The 17,063-nt window shown below is 44.7% G+C and overlaps 1 protein-coding gene across 6 annotated transcripts in view; it reads left to right on the forward strand.

Annotated features, from left to right (window-relative positions):
- Positions 1-17,063, forward strand: part of LOC128663629 (EVI5-like protein) — a 281,215-nt gene that overhangs the window by 95,267 nt on the left and 168,885 nt on the right. The window lies entirely within an intron of this gene.

The following is a 17,063-nucleotide window of genomic DNA, read 5'->3' on the forward strand; positions in this document are numbered from 1 at the left end:
GAAATACTGAACATGGCCGCCAGGAGGACGCAAAGACACCCCAGCCAAAGGCTCAAATACTCCCCCTACATCCCTCATATCCCATTCATTCTTTGCCTTTTGTCACAGGAAGTTGGCAGAGAAGTGTCAGAAGATACGATGCCCTTCGAAATGGGACTGGAGTTTTAAGTAGTCTTGTCAGCCTCTCAGCGAGAGCATTGACGACTGTTAGAGTCTGGAGATGCAGGGAGAGTCTTTCTGCGAATCCATCCAGACTCGTATTAACCGCTCCTAAGCAATCAGTGTTGACAAGTTTCACTGCCTGCTTCCATGTCCCAGTCTATGTCAGGAGCGATGATACAAGACTGTCAAACTTGAGAGGCTGTGTTTCTGTTCCATGGCATAGATTCCGGTAAGATCGTTTTATTTTTTTATACACATATGATAACGCAAGAATAAAGGGTCACAGTATGGCTCCTTTTATCTGTATGGAATCAAGGGTTAATATCTCCGGAAGGGGATTATTGAACAGGAGGGATTAATCACATAATTTATTTTATTATGATTATGCTACGACATGTGTGAGATGAGGCTCAGGCAGATGTTTGAACGTACAGGTTTTACTTTTGTTTTTGAAAGCTGCGCAGCCTGAAAGGCTTGGCACGCATTTTCCTACAGCAGGGGTGGTCCTGCATTGCGCACCATGTGACCGGGTGTGGTCACACGGATTTCCTCTTTCCTGACCGTGCGGTTTACCGGAGAAGAAGCGGTTTCTCTGTTGGGCCTGGGTCATAGGAGGTGGTGAGTTTCCCATCCATTGGGGGTATAAAGGTGTCGTTTTATCTTCTATTTTATAGTCTGCTTTATAAGCGCAAGCTATGGAGGATTCTGATGTGTTAGAGGGTTCTCCCTCTTTACCTAAGTCTAATACCTGTCTATATTGTGAGGAGGCCGTGGTATATCCGCCTGCTCAATTATGTTCCACATGACTTGATAATGTAATCAAGTCAAAGAAATTTAATATGTTTAGTACCACTGAGCCGTCCACCTCTGAGGAGTCTCCGTCCCGCGAGGTGCGCACCCTACAGTCATCTCCCAATGCACATGCAGCTTCCCGTAGCACTCCTAATCCTCCATCTGGAGGGGCCCTTTCACCGCCAGACTTTACTGAGCAGTTACAAACAGCAGTGTCTGTGGCCTTTAGTGCTTTACCTTGCCCTGCTAAGCTCAAGCAAAGGTAAAATATTGCTATCCTTCACAGGGGTTATATAATAGCTTATTGGATTTATCTAATACAAGATTATCTGTTGATGAAGACGCTTCTTATACTTTAGAGGATGCTCTTTCTGGGTCTGAATCTGCTGCCTCTAAGCCTCCAGCTACGGAGGAACCAGACTTTAGATTTAGGATTGACATTTAAGTTTTCTGCTAAAGGAAGTGTTGGCTACTTTAGAGGTTCCAGAGCCTAAATTGTCTGTGGAACCTTTTATTCCTAAATTAGATAAGGCCTACGAGGACAGGGTTGTACCACGAACTTTCCCAGTTCCCGTAAAGATGGCGAACATTATTAAGAATGATTGGGAAAGAATTGGTTCCTCATTTTCCCCTTCTTCCTTTAAAAAGTTATTCCCGGTTCCGGACTCTCAATTGGAGTTGTGGGGTTCCATCCCCAAGGTGGATGGCGCTATCTCAGGGTTGCTAAGCGTACTACTATCCTGCTTGAGGATAGTTCGTCGTTTAAAGTCCCCATGGATAAGAAGAAAGAAACTCTGTTAAGAAACATACGGGATATTTGTTTCAACCGGCAGCGGCTGTTGCTGTGGTTGCTGGAGCGGCTACCTACTGGTGCGACTCCTTATCTGAGTTGATCGAGGTGGCGGTTAACCACCACGTAATCTAGGAAAGAATTAAGGCCTTAAGGGTGGTTAATTCTTTTATTTGTGATGCAAATGATTCACCTGAATACTAAGGCTTCAGGTTTTTCTGTTCAAGCCCATAGGGCACTTTGACTGAAGTCCTGGTCCGTGGACATGACTTCGAAGTCAAGACTTCTTTCCCTCCCATTAAAGGGAAAGATTCTATTTGGTCCAGGCCTGGACTCAATTATCTCCATGGTTACTGAAGGCAAAGGTGCCTTTTTACCGCAGGATTAAAAGAACAAACCTAAAAGACAAGGTCCTAATTTTCGTTCCTTTCGTTGGGATAAATCCCAACATTAGCAGCCCTCTGCAAAGCCTGAGCAATCCAAGGGGATTTGGAAGCCGGCTAAGTCCTGGAATAAATCCAAGCAAAACAAGAAGCCCGCCGAGACAGTCGGCATGAAGGGGCGGCCCCCGATCCGGCTCTGGATCTTGTAGGAGGCAGACTGACGTTCTTTTTGGACGCTTGGTTTGGGGACGTGCAAGACCCGTGGGTCCTGGAGGTCATCGCTCAGAGATATAGGATAGGTTTCAAGTCTCATCCATCCAGGGGCAGATTCCTCTTGTCAAACCTGTCTTCAAGGCCAGAAAAGCGAGAAGCTTTTCTGTGGTGCGTGAGGTATCCCTCCTCACTGGGAGTCATTGTACCGGTACCTCTTGCAGAAAGAGGTCTGGGATACTACTTAAATCTTTTTGTGGTCCCAAAGAAGGAGGGAACTTTCCGCCCGATTCTGGACCTTAAGTTCTTAAACAAATTCATATCTGTCCCCTCATTTAAGATGGAGACAATAAGGTCCATCCTTCCCTTAGTTCAGGAAGGACAGTTTATGACCATGATAGATCTGAAGGATGCTTACCTTCACGTTCCAATACACAAGGAACACTTCAAGTTCCTAAAGTTTGCGTTCCTGGACCAGCACTTCCAGTTTATTGCACTGCCGTTTGGTCTAGCTACTGCTCCAAGAGTTTTTACAAAGGTTCTAGGGGCTCTGCTTGCAGTGGCCAGAACCAGAGGTATAGCAGTAGCGCCATACTTGGATGATATTATGGTTCAAGCACCATCTTGTTGTCTGGCAGAGGACCATTCGAAGGATCTTCTATTTCTTCTTCGATCTCATGGGTGGAAGATAAACGTAGAAAAGAGTTCTCTTATTCCCAGTACCAGGGTGGAATTCCTGGGTACTATAATAGACTCCATATCCATGAGGATATTCCTTACAGACCATAGACGTTGCAAGCTAACTTCTGCTTGTCTTGCCCTCCAGACCTCCTTAAGGCCCTCTGTGGTTCGGTGTAGACATGTGAATGGTCTCATGGTGTCCAGCATGGACAACATTCCTTTTGCCAGGTTCCATCTTAGACCACTTCAGCGGTGCATGCTGAGACAGTGGAACAGCGATCATTCGGATCTGTCTCAACAAATTTCTCTGGACAACTGGTCGAGAGAATCGCTCTCTTGGTGGCTCTGTCCAGATCACCTGTTCCAAGGCACATCCTTCTTGAGACCAACCTTGGGAGATTGTGACTACGGACGCAAGTCTGTCAGGATGGGGAGCTGTTTGGGGTGCCAGGAAGGCACAGGGCCTGTGGACTCGAGAGGAATCCCTCCTCCCGATCAATGTTTTGGAATTTCGAGTGATCTTCAATAATCTGAAGACTTGGCCTCTTCTGGGTTCGTCCCAGTTTATCAGATTCCAATCAGACAACATAACCTCTGTGGCTTACATCAACCATGTAGCTGCGGAATCTGTTGGCGCTCTACAAATAACCGATAATAATAATAATAATAACCATCAGGGGGGAACGAGAAGCTCCCTAGCATTGAGGGAAGTATCTCGGATTCTGGAATGGGCGGAGAACCACAGCGATCCACATTCCGGGTGTGGACAACTGGGAAGCAGATTTCCTCAGCAGACAATACTTTCATCCGGGGAATGGTCTCTCCATCCCGAGGTGTTTGCGGAGATTTGCAACAGATGGGGGACGCCGGAGAAAGATCTCATGGCGTTCTGGCTCAATTCCAAGCTACCCAGATATGGGTCAAGGTCCAGGGATCCTCAGGCGTAGCTAATAGATGCATTAGCCTTGGAGGTTCGAACTAATCTACTTTTTTCCACCGTTACCACTTCTCCCTCATGTAGTGGCCCGCATCAAACAGGAGCAAGAATCAGTGATACTGATTGCTCTATCGTGGCTGCGAAGGATGTGGTTCACGGACCTGGTGGGGTTGTCCTCATCTCTTCCATGGAGGTTAGCAGGGATCTTCTGGAACAAGGTCCCTTTGTTCATCAAAATCTAGATTCTCTGAGGCTGACTGCGTGGAAATTGAACACTTAGTCTTAACCAAGAGAGGTTTCTCTGAAAGGGTTATTGACATTCTCATTCAGGCTCGAAAGCCTGTTACTCATCGCATCTACCATAAGGTGTGAAGAGCTTACTTGTTCTGGTGTGAAGAGCCTGGTTTCGCCTGGCATAAGGTCAAGGCTGCCAGGATTTTTTCCTTTCTCCAGGAGGGTCTGGAGAAGGGCCTTTCTGCTAGTTCCCTGAGGGGACAGATTTCGGCCCTTTCTGTTTTACTGCACAGGAGACTCGCAGAACTCCCTGACGTGCAATCCTTCTTTAAGACTCTGATCAGGATCAGATCTGTGTTTAGATCTAACGCTCCACCTGGGAGTTTGAATCTTGTTCTTAAGTTCGTGCAACGGGCTCCGTGTGAGCCTATGCATTTGGTTGACATTAAATTGTTGTCCTGGAAGGTTCTTTTTCTATTGGCTATTGCGTCGGCACACAGAGTTTTTGAAATGGCGGCCTTGCAATGTGAGCCTCCTTATCTGGTGTTTCACATGGATAAGGCTGTCTTTCGTACCCGCTTGGGTTTTCTTCCTAAGGTGGTGTCTGATCGTAACATCAATCAGGAGATTGTGGTTCCTTCTTTGTGTTCTAATCCTTCTTCTTCGAAGGAACGCTTACTTCATAATCTGGATGTGGTTTGAGCTTTGAAGTTTTATCTTCAAGCTACTAAGGATTTTAGACAAACTTCGTCCTTGTTTGTTATCTACTCTGGGAAGCGTAAGGGTCTGAGGGCCTCTTCGACTTATATTTTTGGTTGAGGAGTGTTATACGCTTAGCTTACGAGTCAGCAGGAGTTAGACCTCCTCAGAGGATTACGGCTCATTCCACTAGAGCGGTGGCTTCCTCTTGGGCCTTTAAGAATGAGGCCTCTATGGAGCAGATTTGTAAGGCGGCTACCTGGTCCTCCTTACATACTTTTTCAAAATTCTACAAATTTGACATTTATTGCTTCGGCTGAAGCAGCTTTTGGGAGAAAAGTTTTACAGGCTGTGATGCCTTCAGATTAGGGTCCGCATTTTCTTTACCCCTCCCGTTATCATTCAGTGGCCTCTAGAGCATGGGTATAGTTTTCCCAACAGTAAGGAATGATGCCGTGGACTCTCCTCATATCAAGAAGGAAAACCTAAATTATGCTTACCTGATAATTTAATTTCTCTTGCAAGGTGTATCCAGTCCACGTATTCATCCTTTACTTGTGGGATATTCCCATTCCCTACAGGAAGTGGCAAAGAGAGCACACAGCAAAGCTGTCCATATAGCTCCCCCTCTAGCTCCACCCCCAGTCATTCTCTTTGCCGGCTCTAAGCACTAGGGTCTCTCTACGGGAGGGTAAAGTGAATGTGGTGTTAGAATTGTAGTTTTATATCTTCAATCAAGAGTTTGTTATTTTTAAATGGTACCGGTTTGTACTATTTACTCTCTAGCAGAAAAGTGATGAAGATTTCTGCTGAGAGGAAAATGATTTTAGCATGTTGTAACTAAAATCCACTGCTGTTCCCACACAGGACTGAGGAGTACCAGAAAACTTCAGTTGGGGGGAACAGTTTGCAGGCTTGACTGCAATGAGGTATGTTCAGTCAATTATTCTAGACAAGACTGAGATAATGCTAGAGGACTCACAAGATCCCCATGTGGGGAGGGTAAGCTATGTTCTGAGACTTAGTATAGAATTGAATGCTTACATAACAGGGCTAAATAGGCTGGTTGACACTAATGCAGGGCAGTCGATTATTTATTTAAGAAATACTCGTTGGAAACACTTTTTTAAGCACTTTGGAGTGTTTTACTGGAGTTATTATCCACATGGCATAAATTTAGTCACTTAGAAGTGATTTTTGTAGGCCTCACAACTCCGGAGTGGAGCGGGAGGGGCCTAATTTCGCGCCTCAGATGAGCACTTAGAATTGAAATACTGTTCGTGCTGCTTCACATGGAGGGTCCAGCTGCTGATTGAGGGCCTAAAAGAAGCTTTATTCCCCCAAATCTGATCCCTAAGGGCAGGTAGGGCTACAGCAGTAAGCTTTGGCAAGGTGTTGTAACCGGTTGTTGGCTTTAGGCTGCTCCGGTTTGGGCATTAAGGGGTTAATCGTTCTGAAACTTGTGGTGCAATCATATTAAAGCCTTAGGTACATACTGTGAAAATTTCAAAAAGATTGGTGCATGTTTCACTGTTTTGTAAAATTGTGTGCTCTTTTAATTTCTTAAAGGCACAGTAAAGTTTTTTCAAATTGTGTTTTGTATTTGATTAAAGTGTTTTCCAAGCCTGCTTGTGTATACTATTAGTCTGTTAAACATGTCTGACACTAAGGAAAATCCTTGTTCAATGTGTTTAGAAGCCATGGTGGAACCCCCTCTCAGAATGTGTCCCAATTGCACTAATATGTCTATACACTTTAAAGATCATATTGTTGCACTTAAAAGTGTGGCCCTAGATGATTCTCAGACTGAAGGTAATGAGGATAGTCCGCCTACCTCTCCCCATGTGTCACAACCAGTTACGCCCGCTCAAGCGATGCCTAGTACCTTTAGTGCGTCTGCCCCTATTACATTGCAACAACTAGCGACAGTCATGGATAATTCCCTTGCGGCCTTTCTATCCAAACTGCCAGTTTTTCCTGCAAAGCGCGATAGCTCTGTTTTAAGAACAGATTATGAGCAGTCTGAAGCTTTAGTAGCCTTATCTGATGTACCCTCACAACACTCCGAAGTGGGGGTGAGGGATTTGATGTCTGAGGGAGAAATTTCCGACTCAGGAAAGGTTTCTCATCAGGCAGAGCCAGATTCATTAGCGTTTAAATTTAAACTGGAACACCTCCGCATATTGCTCAGGGAGGTATTAGCCACTCTGGATGATTGTGACCCTATGGTGGTCCCAGAGAAATTGTGTAAAATGGACAAGTACCTAGAGGTCCCTGTATACACTGATGCGTTTCCGATCCCCAAAAGGGTTGCAGATATTGTTACTAGGGAGTGGGATAGACCAGGTGTCCCTTTTGTTTCCCCCCCTATTTTTAAGAAAATGTTCCCCATAACTGACCCCAGACGGGACTCGTGGCAGACGGTCCCTAAGGTAGAGGGGGCTGTTTCTTCTCTTGCTAAGCGCACAACCATACCAATTGAAGACAGTTGTGCTTTTAAAGATCATATGGATAAAAAGTTAGAAGGTTTACTTAAGAAAATTTTTGTTCAACAAGGTTTCCTTCTCCAACCTATTGCTTGCATTATTCCTGTAACTACTGCAGCGGCTTTCTGGTTTGAGGCGCTGGAGAATAAGGCTCTAAAGCTGGCTAATTCTTTTATCACAGATGCCGCTTTGCAATTAGCTAAGTTAGCGGCAAAAAATTCAGGTTTCGCCATTATGGCGCGCAGAGCACTTTGGCTCAAGTCATGGTCGGCTGATGTGTCGTCAAAATCTAAATGATTAAATATCCCTTTCAAGGGAAAGACCCTTTTCGGGCCAGAATTGAAAGAGATTATTTCAGAAATCACCGGGGGAAATGGCCATGCTCTCCCTCAGGACAAGCCTTTTAAGGCTAGAAACAAAGCTAATTTTCGTTCTTTTCGTAACTTCAGGAGCGGTCCCGCTTCAGCCTCTACAGCTGCAAAGCAAGAGGGTAACGCTTCACAGCCCAAGGCATCCTGGAAGCCTTACCAGGGCTGGAACAAGGGTAAACAGGCCAAAAAGCCTGCAGCTGCTACCAAGACAGCAGGAAGGGGTAGCCCCCGATCCGGGACCGGATCTAGTAGGGGGCAGACTCTCTCTCTTCGCTCAGGCCTGGGCAAGAGATGTTCACGATCCCTGGGCATTAGAGATTGTTACCCAGGGATATCTTCTAGAATTCAAGGACTCCCCTTCAAGGGGAAGGTTCCACATTTCTCGTCTGTCTACAGACCAGACAAAGAAAGAGACGTTTTTTACGCTGTGTAGAAGATCTACTTACAATGGGAGTGATCCACCCAGTTCCAATTGCAGAACAAGGACTGGGGTTTTACTCAAACCTGTTTGTGGTTCCCAAAAAAGAAGGAACTTTCAGACCAATCCTGGATCTCAAAATTCTAAACAAATTCCTCAGAGTCCCATCATTCAAGATGGAGACCATTCGGACAATCTTACCAATGATCCAGGAGGGTCAATATATGACTACCGTGGATCTAAAGGATGCGTATCTGCATATTCCTATCCACAAAGTTTGTGGCTCTTCCTTTCGGGTTGGCCACTGCTCCCAGAATTTTCACAAAGGTGCTAGGGTCCCTCCTGGCGGTGCTAAGACCTCGGGGCATAGCAGTGGCGCCTTACTTAGGCGACATCTTAATTCAGGCGTCGACTTTCCAAAGAACCAAGTCTCACACGGAGATTGTATTGGCCTTTCTGAGGTCTCACGGGTGGAAGGTGAACGTTAAAAAGAGTTCTCTCTCCCCCCTCACAAGAGTTCCATTCCTAGGTGAAAATATTTCTGACGGAGGTCAGAAAGTTAAAACTGTTAACTCCTTGCCGAGCTCTTCATTCCATTCCTCGGCCATCTGTAGCTCAGTGCATGGAGACAATCGGACTAATGGTAGCGGCAATGGACATAGTCCCTTTTGCTCGGATCCACCTCAGACCACTGCAACTATGCATGCTCAAACAGTGGAATGGGGATTATGTAGATTTGTCTCCTCAAATTCAGTTGGACCAGGAGACCAGAGATTCTCTTCTCTGGTGGTTGTCTCAGGATCACCTGTCTCAGGGAATATGTTTCCGCAGACCAGAGTGGATCATTGTAACGACCGATACCAGTCTGTTAGGCTGGGGTGCAGTCTGGGACTCCCTGAGAGCTCAGGGCTTATGGTCTCGGGAAGAAACTCTTCTCCCGATAAACATTCTGGAACTGAGGGCGATATTCAACGCTCTTCAGGCATGGCCTCAACTAGCTGCGGACAAATTGATCAGATTTCAGTCGGACAACATTACGACTGTAGCTTACGTCAATCATCAAGGGAGAACAAAGAGTTCCCTGGCAATGACGGAAGTAACCAAAATAATCAGGTGGGCGGAGGATCACTCCTGCCATCTCTCAGCAATTCACATCCCAGGAGTAGACAACTGGGAGGCGGATTTTCTAAGTCGTCAGACTTTTCACCCGGGGGAGTGGGAACTCCACCCGGAGGTATTTGCCCAGCTGACTCAGCTATGGGGCACTCCAGAGTTGGATCTGATGGCGTCCTGTCAGAACGCCAAACTTCCTCTCTACGGGTCCAGGTCCCGGGAGCCCAAGGCGGTATTGATAGATGCTCTAGCAGCGCCTTGGTCCTTCATTCTGGCTTATGTTTTTCCACCGTTTCCTCTCCTCCCTCGTCTGGTCGCCAGAATCAAGCAGGAGAAGGCTTCAGTGATTCTGATACCGCCTGCGTGGCCACGCAGGACTTGGTATGCAGACCTAGTGGAGATGTCATCTGTCCCACCATGGACACTGCCAATGAGGCAGGATCTTCTAATACAGGGTCCGTTCAAGCATCCAAATCTAGTTTCTCTATGTCTGACTGCTTGGAGATTGAACTCTTATTTCTATCAAAGCATGGTTTCTCTGAGTCAGTTATAGATACTCTGATTCAGGCTAGAAAGCCTGTCACCAGGAAAATCTACCATAAGATATGGCAGAAATATCTTGGTTGGTGTGAATCCCAAGGGTTACTCATGGAGTAAAATTAGGATTCCCAGGATATTGTCCTTTCTCCAAGAAGGATTGGAGAAAGGATTGTCAGCTAGTTCCTTAAAAGGACAAATATCTGCTCTGTCCTTTTACACAAGCGTCTGGCAGAGATACCAGACGTTCAAGCGTTTGCTCAGGCTTTAGTCAGAATCAAGCCTGTCTATAAACCTGTGGCTCCGCCATGGAGTCTAAATCTAGTTCTTTCAGTTCTTCAAGGGGTTCCGTTTGAACCCTTACATTCCATAGATATTAAGTTGTTATCTTGGAAAGTTTTGTTTTTGGTAGCTATCTCTTCTGCTCGAAGAGTTTCAGAATTATCTGCCTTACAGTGTGATTCACCTTACCTGGTGTTCCACGCAGATAAGGTAGTTTTGCGTACCAAGCCTGGTTTTCTTCCTAAAGTTCTTTCTAACAAGAATATTAACCAGGAAATAGTTGTTCCTTCTCTGTGTCCTAATCCATCTTCAAAGAAGGAACGTCTACTACACAATCTTGATGTAGTTTGTGCTTTAAAGTTCTATTTACAAGCAACTAAGAATTTCAGACAAACATCTTCCTTGTTTGTTATCTATTTTGGTATGAGGAGAGGTCAGAAAGCGACTGCTACCTCTCTTTCCTTTTGGCTGAAAAGCATCATCCGTTTGGCCTATGAGACTGCTGGCCAGCAGCCTCCTGAAAGAATTACTGCTCATTCTACCAGAGCAGTGGCTTCCACATGGGCTTTCAAGAATGAGGCTTCTGTTGAACAGATTTGTAAGGCAGCGACTTGGGCTTCACTGCATACTTTGCCAAATTTTACAAATTCGATACTTTTGCTTCTTCGGAGGCTATTTTTGGGAGAAAGGTTTTGCAAGCAGTAGTTCTTTCCGTTTAAGGTACCTGTCTTGTTCCCTCCCTTCATCCGTGTCCTAAAGCTTTGGTATTGGTATCCCACAAGTAAAGGATGAATCCGTGGACTGGATACACCTTGCAAGAGAAAACAGAATTTATGCTTACCTGATAAATTACTTTCTCTTGCGGTGTATCCAGTCCACGGCCCGCCCTGGCATTTAAGTCAGGTAAAAAAATTTTTGTTTAAACTACAGTCACCACTGCACCCTATGGTTTCTCCTTTTTCTTCCTAACCTTTGGTCGAATGATTGGGGGGTGGAGCTAGAGGGGGAGCTATATGGACAGCTTTGCTGTGTGCTCTCTTTGCCACTTCCTGTAGGGAATGAGAATATCCCACAAGTAAAGGATGAATCCGTGGACTGGATACACCGCAAGAGAATGTAATTTATCAGGTAAGCATAAATTCTGTTTTCCTTCTGTATGAGGAGAGTCCACGGCCCCCCGCCCGTATACTCCGATGGGCGGACCAGAATTTGTTCTTCTCTTCCGGCACCATTTATACCCTGATATTTCTCTTACTGTTCCTTGTTCCCTTGGCAGAATGACTGGGATATGAGGGAAGTAGGAGGAGTATTTGAGCCTTTGGCTAGGGTGTCTTTGCCTCCTCCTGGTGGCCAGGTTTAGTATTTCCCAACAGTAAGGAATGAAGCCGTGGACTCTCCCCATACAGAAGGAAATGAAATTATCAGGTAAGCATCATTTTTTGTTGTTGTTTTTTTGTTTTGTTTTTTTTAATATATTTTTTTAATTATAATTTCTACAGTGTAGGATCCCCCCTTACCCCAAACCGCCCTGACCCCCCCCCCCCCCAAAAAAAAAAACCCCAGCTCTCTAAACCTCCCCTCTCTAACTTTTAGGCATCATCTTAAGTACTGGCAGCTGTCTGCCAGTACCTATAAACTGCTGTACTTTCAAAAATATATATTTTTATTTATACATATTGTTGGTGGCATAGTGTCTCCCCCACCCGCAATCTTTAGTTAGGGGGGTTCCCACACCCCCAGATCCCTTTTTTTATAACGTAGCTGGACAATCCCTCCCTGTCCCTTTTAATTAGACTGTTCCATAGCATAGGGCTCTCCCTCTCCTTCCCGCCTCCTCTGCTGGGTTGCCCACCTGCCTCCTGCCCACACCTCCCGCCGGCACCAACAGAAGATTGTTACAGACAGTGACACACACACCCTCTGTAACGATCAGACATCTGCTCTCATATGAAGCCCAGGCACCGATCGCGCTCCGACTCCATATGCGGCAGATGCCTGAAGCTTCAGGAGCTCCAGATCTCTGTTGTTAGTGCTGGAGCATCCTGAAGCAACAACGTGTATATATACGTGGTGCGGTACGATAGCCAAAGTACCGCACAACTTATATATATGTTGTATTGGGTGAAGGGGTTAAATAATAACCACTAGTTTGAAAATAAAGATAAAGATTTACTTAAAAGCAATGCATTATTGAAAGCTAGCTGCCGGCTAGTGACTGCTAGTGACTGCACATAGGCTCTTTCCAGCCTCCAAAACGATTAATAAGTCCTTTATTTCTTACAAGTTGGGTCCATAGGCACAATTACAACGTTTCAGGCCTGCAATAGGCCCTTAGTCATGGATCATGTATGAAACGTAATTGTGCCTATGGACCCAACTTTTAAGAAATAAAGGTATTTTTAATCTTTTTGGAGGCTGAAAATTGTGTAGATATTGTTCTCCTATCAAAACTTGGCAAGTCTTTTCCATGCCCCATACATCTAAGTGTGGTTTTCCACTTTTTCGATTTAATGCATATATGGCTCTTGTCATTTGCTCACTCAATGGGTTCAGCTAGCTCCCAGTAGTGTATTGCTGCTCCTTCAACAAAGGATACCAAGAGAATGAAGCCACTTTGATAATACAAGTAAATTAGAAAGTAGTTTCAAATCATGAAAGGAAATTTTTGGGTTGCAGGTAGTGAAAATACAGGCACAAGAACATTTAATTGATGGGGGGGGGGGGGGGGGGGGAACAAGACAGATATGTTAGCTCCATAACCACCCAGTCAAGCTCAATCATTATATTCATTTATGGCTGATGCATATACAAAGTGCCTACCTAAAGCACTCAATAACATTTACATCTGTATCAGTTATTCATGTTTATAAAAATTTCATGATTTGCCTTTGTCTTTTCTCTTGTTAAGTGTATCCAGTCCACGGATCATCCATTACTTATGGGATATTAACTCCTCCCCAACAGGAAGTGCAAGAGGATTCACCCAGCAGAGCTGCTATATAGCTCCTCCCCTAACTGCCATTACCAGTCATTCTCTTGCACCCAACGAATAGATAGGATGTGTGAGAGGACTGTGGTGATTATACTTAGTTTCATACCTTCAATCAAAAGTTTGTTATTTTATAATAGCACCGGAGTGTGTTATTCCTTCTCTGGTAGAATTTGAAGAAGAATCTACCTGAGTTTTTCTATGATTTTAGCCGGAGTAGTTAAGATCATATTGCTGTTTCTCGGCCATCTGAGGAGAGGTAAACTTCAGATCAGGGGACAGCGGGCAGATTAATCTGCAAAGAGGTATGTAGCAGCTTATTATTTTCTGACAATGGAATTGATGAGAAAATTCTGCCATACCGATATAATGTAAACTCAGCCTTAAATGCAGTAGCAGCAACTGGTATCAGGCTGTCATGTATGTATATTTTACACTTCAGTATTCTGGGGAATGGCACTTCACTGGAATTATACTGTATGCATAAAACTTTAGCCTAATTTGCAGGGACTAGCAACAGGCTTTTTAATAACACTCAATTTATTAATGTTAAACGTTTTTTGCTGGCATGTAAAATCGTTTAATTTTCTGAGGTACTGGGTGAAAAAATGTTTTGGGCACTATTTTTTTCCACTTGGCAGTCGTTTTATTTAATTTATGACAGTTTACTGATCTCTCTCACTGTTATGTGTGAGGGGCCTTTTTTGGTGCTTTTGCTACGCATCAAAAAATTCAGTCAGAAGTTTATTGTCTTCCCTGCATGATCCGGTTCATCTCTACAGAACTCAGGGGTCTTCAAAACTTGTTTTGAGGGAGGTAATCACTCACAGCAGAGCTGTGAGATTGTAGTTGACTGTGATAAAAAAAACGTTTATTTCTGTATTTTTTTTTTTTTTTTTTTCTGCTATCAGGGTTAGTTATCCTTTGCTAATGGGAGCAATCCTTTGCTAAAATTGTGTTTTTTACAAAGATTTGATGCTATAACTTTTCAGTTTATTAATTTTCAACTGTCATAACTTTTTCTGTGCTTCTTATAGGCACAGTACGTTTTCATATTATAGTAAATTACTTGAAAAGTATTTCCAAGTTGCTAGTTTATTTGCTAGTGTGTTAAACATGTCTGATTCAGAGGAAGATATCTGTGCTATATGTGCTAAAGCCAAAGTGGAGCCCAATAGAAATTTATGTACTAACTGTATTGATGCTACTTTAAATAAAAGTCAATCTGTACAAATTGAACATATTTCACCAAACAACGAGGGGAGAGTTATGCCGACTAACTCGCCTCACGTGTCAGTACCTGCATCTCCCGCTCGGGAGGTGCGTGATATTGTAGCGCCGAGTACATCTGGGCGGCCATTACAAATCACATTACAGGATATGGCTACTGTTATGACTGAAGTTTTGGCTAAATTACCAGAACTAAGAGGTAAGCGTGATCACTCTGGGGTGAGAACAGAGTGCGCTGATAATATTAGGGCCATGTCAGACACTGCGTCACAATTTGCAGAACATGAGGACGGAGAGCTTCATTCTGCGGGTGACGGTTCTGATCCAAACAAACTGGATTCAGATATTTCAAATTTTAAATTTAAGCTGGAAAACCTCCGTGTATTACTAGGGGAGGTGTTAGCGGCTCTGAATGATTGTAACACAGTTGCAATACCAGAGAAAATGTGTAGGTTGGATAAATATTTTGCGGTACCGGCGAGTACTGACGTTTTTCCTATACCTAAGAGACTTACTGAAATTGTTACTAAGGAGTGGGATAGACCCGGTGTGCCGTTCTCACCCCCTCCGATATTTAGAAAGATGTTTCCAATAGACGCCACCACACGGGACTTATGGCAAACGGTCCCTAAGGTGGAGGGAGCAGTTTCTACTTTAGCTAAGCGTACCACTATCCCGGTGGAGGATAGCTGTGCCTTTTCAGATCCAATGGATAAAAAGTTAGAGGGTTACCTTAAGAAAATGTTTGTTCAACAAGGTTTTATATTGCAACCTCTTGCATGCATTGCGCCTGGCACGGCTGCAGCAGCATTTTGGTTTGAGTCTCTGGAAGAGACACTTGAATCAGCTCCATTAGATGAGATTACACACAAGCTTAAAGCCCTTAAGTTAGCTAACTCATTTATTTCAGATGCCGTAGTACATTTAACTAAACTTACGGCTAAGAATTCCGGATTCGCCATTCAGGCACGCAGAGCACTGTGGCTAAAATCCTGGTCAGCTGACGTTACTTCTAAATCTAAATTGCTTAATATACCTTTCAAAGGGCAGACCTTATTCGGGCCCGGGTTGAAAGAAATTATCGCTGACATTACAGGAGGTAAAGGCCATGCCCTGCCTCAAGACAGAGCCAAACCTAAGGCTAGACAGTCTAATTTTCGTTCCTTTCGTAATTTCAAAGCAGGAGCAGCATCAACTTCCTCTGCACCAAAACAGGAAGGAGCTGTTGCTCGCTACAGACAAGGCTGGAGACCTAACCAGTCCTGGAACAAGGGCAAGCAGGCCAGGAAACCTGCTGCTGCCCCTAAGACAGCATGAATCGAGGGCCCCCGATCCGGGAACGGATCTAGTGGGGGGCAGACTTTCTCTCTTCGCCCAGGCTTGGGCAAGAGATGTCCAGGATCCCTGGGCGTTAGAGATCATATCTCAGGGATACCTTCTAGACTTCAAATTCTCTCCCCCAAGAGGGAGATTTCATCTGTCAAGGTTGTCAACAAACCAAATAAAGAAAGAGGCGTTTCTACGCTGCGTACAAGATCTTTTATTAATGGGAGTGATCCATCCGGTTCCGCGGTCGGAACAAGGACAAGGGTTTTACTCAAATCTGTTTGTGGTTCCCAAAAAAGAGGGAACTTTCAGGCCAATCTTGGATTTAAAGATCCTAAACAAATTCCTAAGAGTTCCATCGTTCAAAATGGAAACTATTCGGACAATTTTACCCATGATCCAAAAGGGTCAGTACATGACCACAGTGGATTTAAAGGATGCTTACCTTCACATACCGATTCACAAAGATCATTACCGGTATCTAAGGTTTGCCTTTCTAGACAGGCATTACCAGTTTGTAGCTCTTCCATTCGGATTGGCTACGGCTCCGAGAATCTTCACAAAGGTTCTGGGTGCTCTTCTGGCGGTACTAAGACCGCGAAGAATTGCGGTAGCTCCGTACCTAGACGACATTCTGATACAAGCTTCAAGCTTTCAAACTGCCAAGTCTCATACAGAGTTAGTACTGGCATTTCTAAGGTCGCATGGATGGAAGGTGAACGAAAAGAAGAGTTCTCTCTTTCCACTCACAAGAGTTCCCTTCTTGGGGACTCTTATAGATTCTGTAGAAATGAAGATTTACCTGACAGAAGACAGGTTAACAAAGCTTCAAAATGCATGCCGTGTCCTTCATTCCATTCAACACCCGTCAGTAGCTCAATGCATGGAGGTGATCGGCTTAATGGTAGCAGCAATGGACATAGTACCCTTTGCACGTCTACATCTCAGACCGCTGCAATTGTGCTAAGTCAGTGGAATGGGGATTACTCAGACTTGTCCCCTACTCTGAATCTGGATCAAGAGACCAGAAATTCTCTTCTATGGTGGCTTTCTCGGCCACATCTGTCCAGGGGGATGCCATTCAGCAGGCCGGACTGGACAATTGTAACAACAGACGCCAGCCTACTAGGTTGGGGCGCTGTCTGAAATTCTCTGAAGGCTCAGGGACAATGGAATCAGGAGGAGAGTCTCCAACCAATAAACATTCTGGAATTGAGAGCAGTTCTCAATGCCCTTCTGGCTTGGCCCCAGTTAACAACTCGGGGGTTCATCAGGTTTCAGTCGGACAACATCACGACTGTAGCTTACATCAACCATCAGGGAGGGACAAGAAGCTCCCTAGCAATGATGGAAGTATCAAAGATAATTCGCTGGGCAGAGTCTCACTCTTGCCACCTGTCAGCAATCCACATCCCGGGAGTGG

This window comes from Bombina bombina, chromosome 6 (genome assembly GCF_027579735.1).
Source record: "Bombina bombina isolate aBomBom1 chromosome 6, aBomBom1.pri, whole genome shotgun sequence".
Lineage (NCBI taxonomy): Eukaryota > Metazoa > Chordata > Amphibia > Anura > Bombinatoridae > Bombina > Bombina bombina.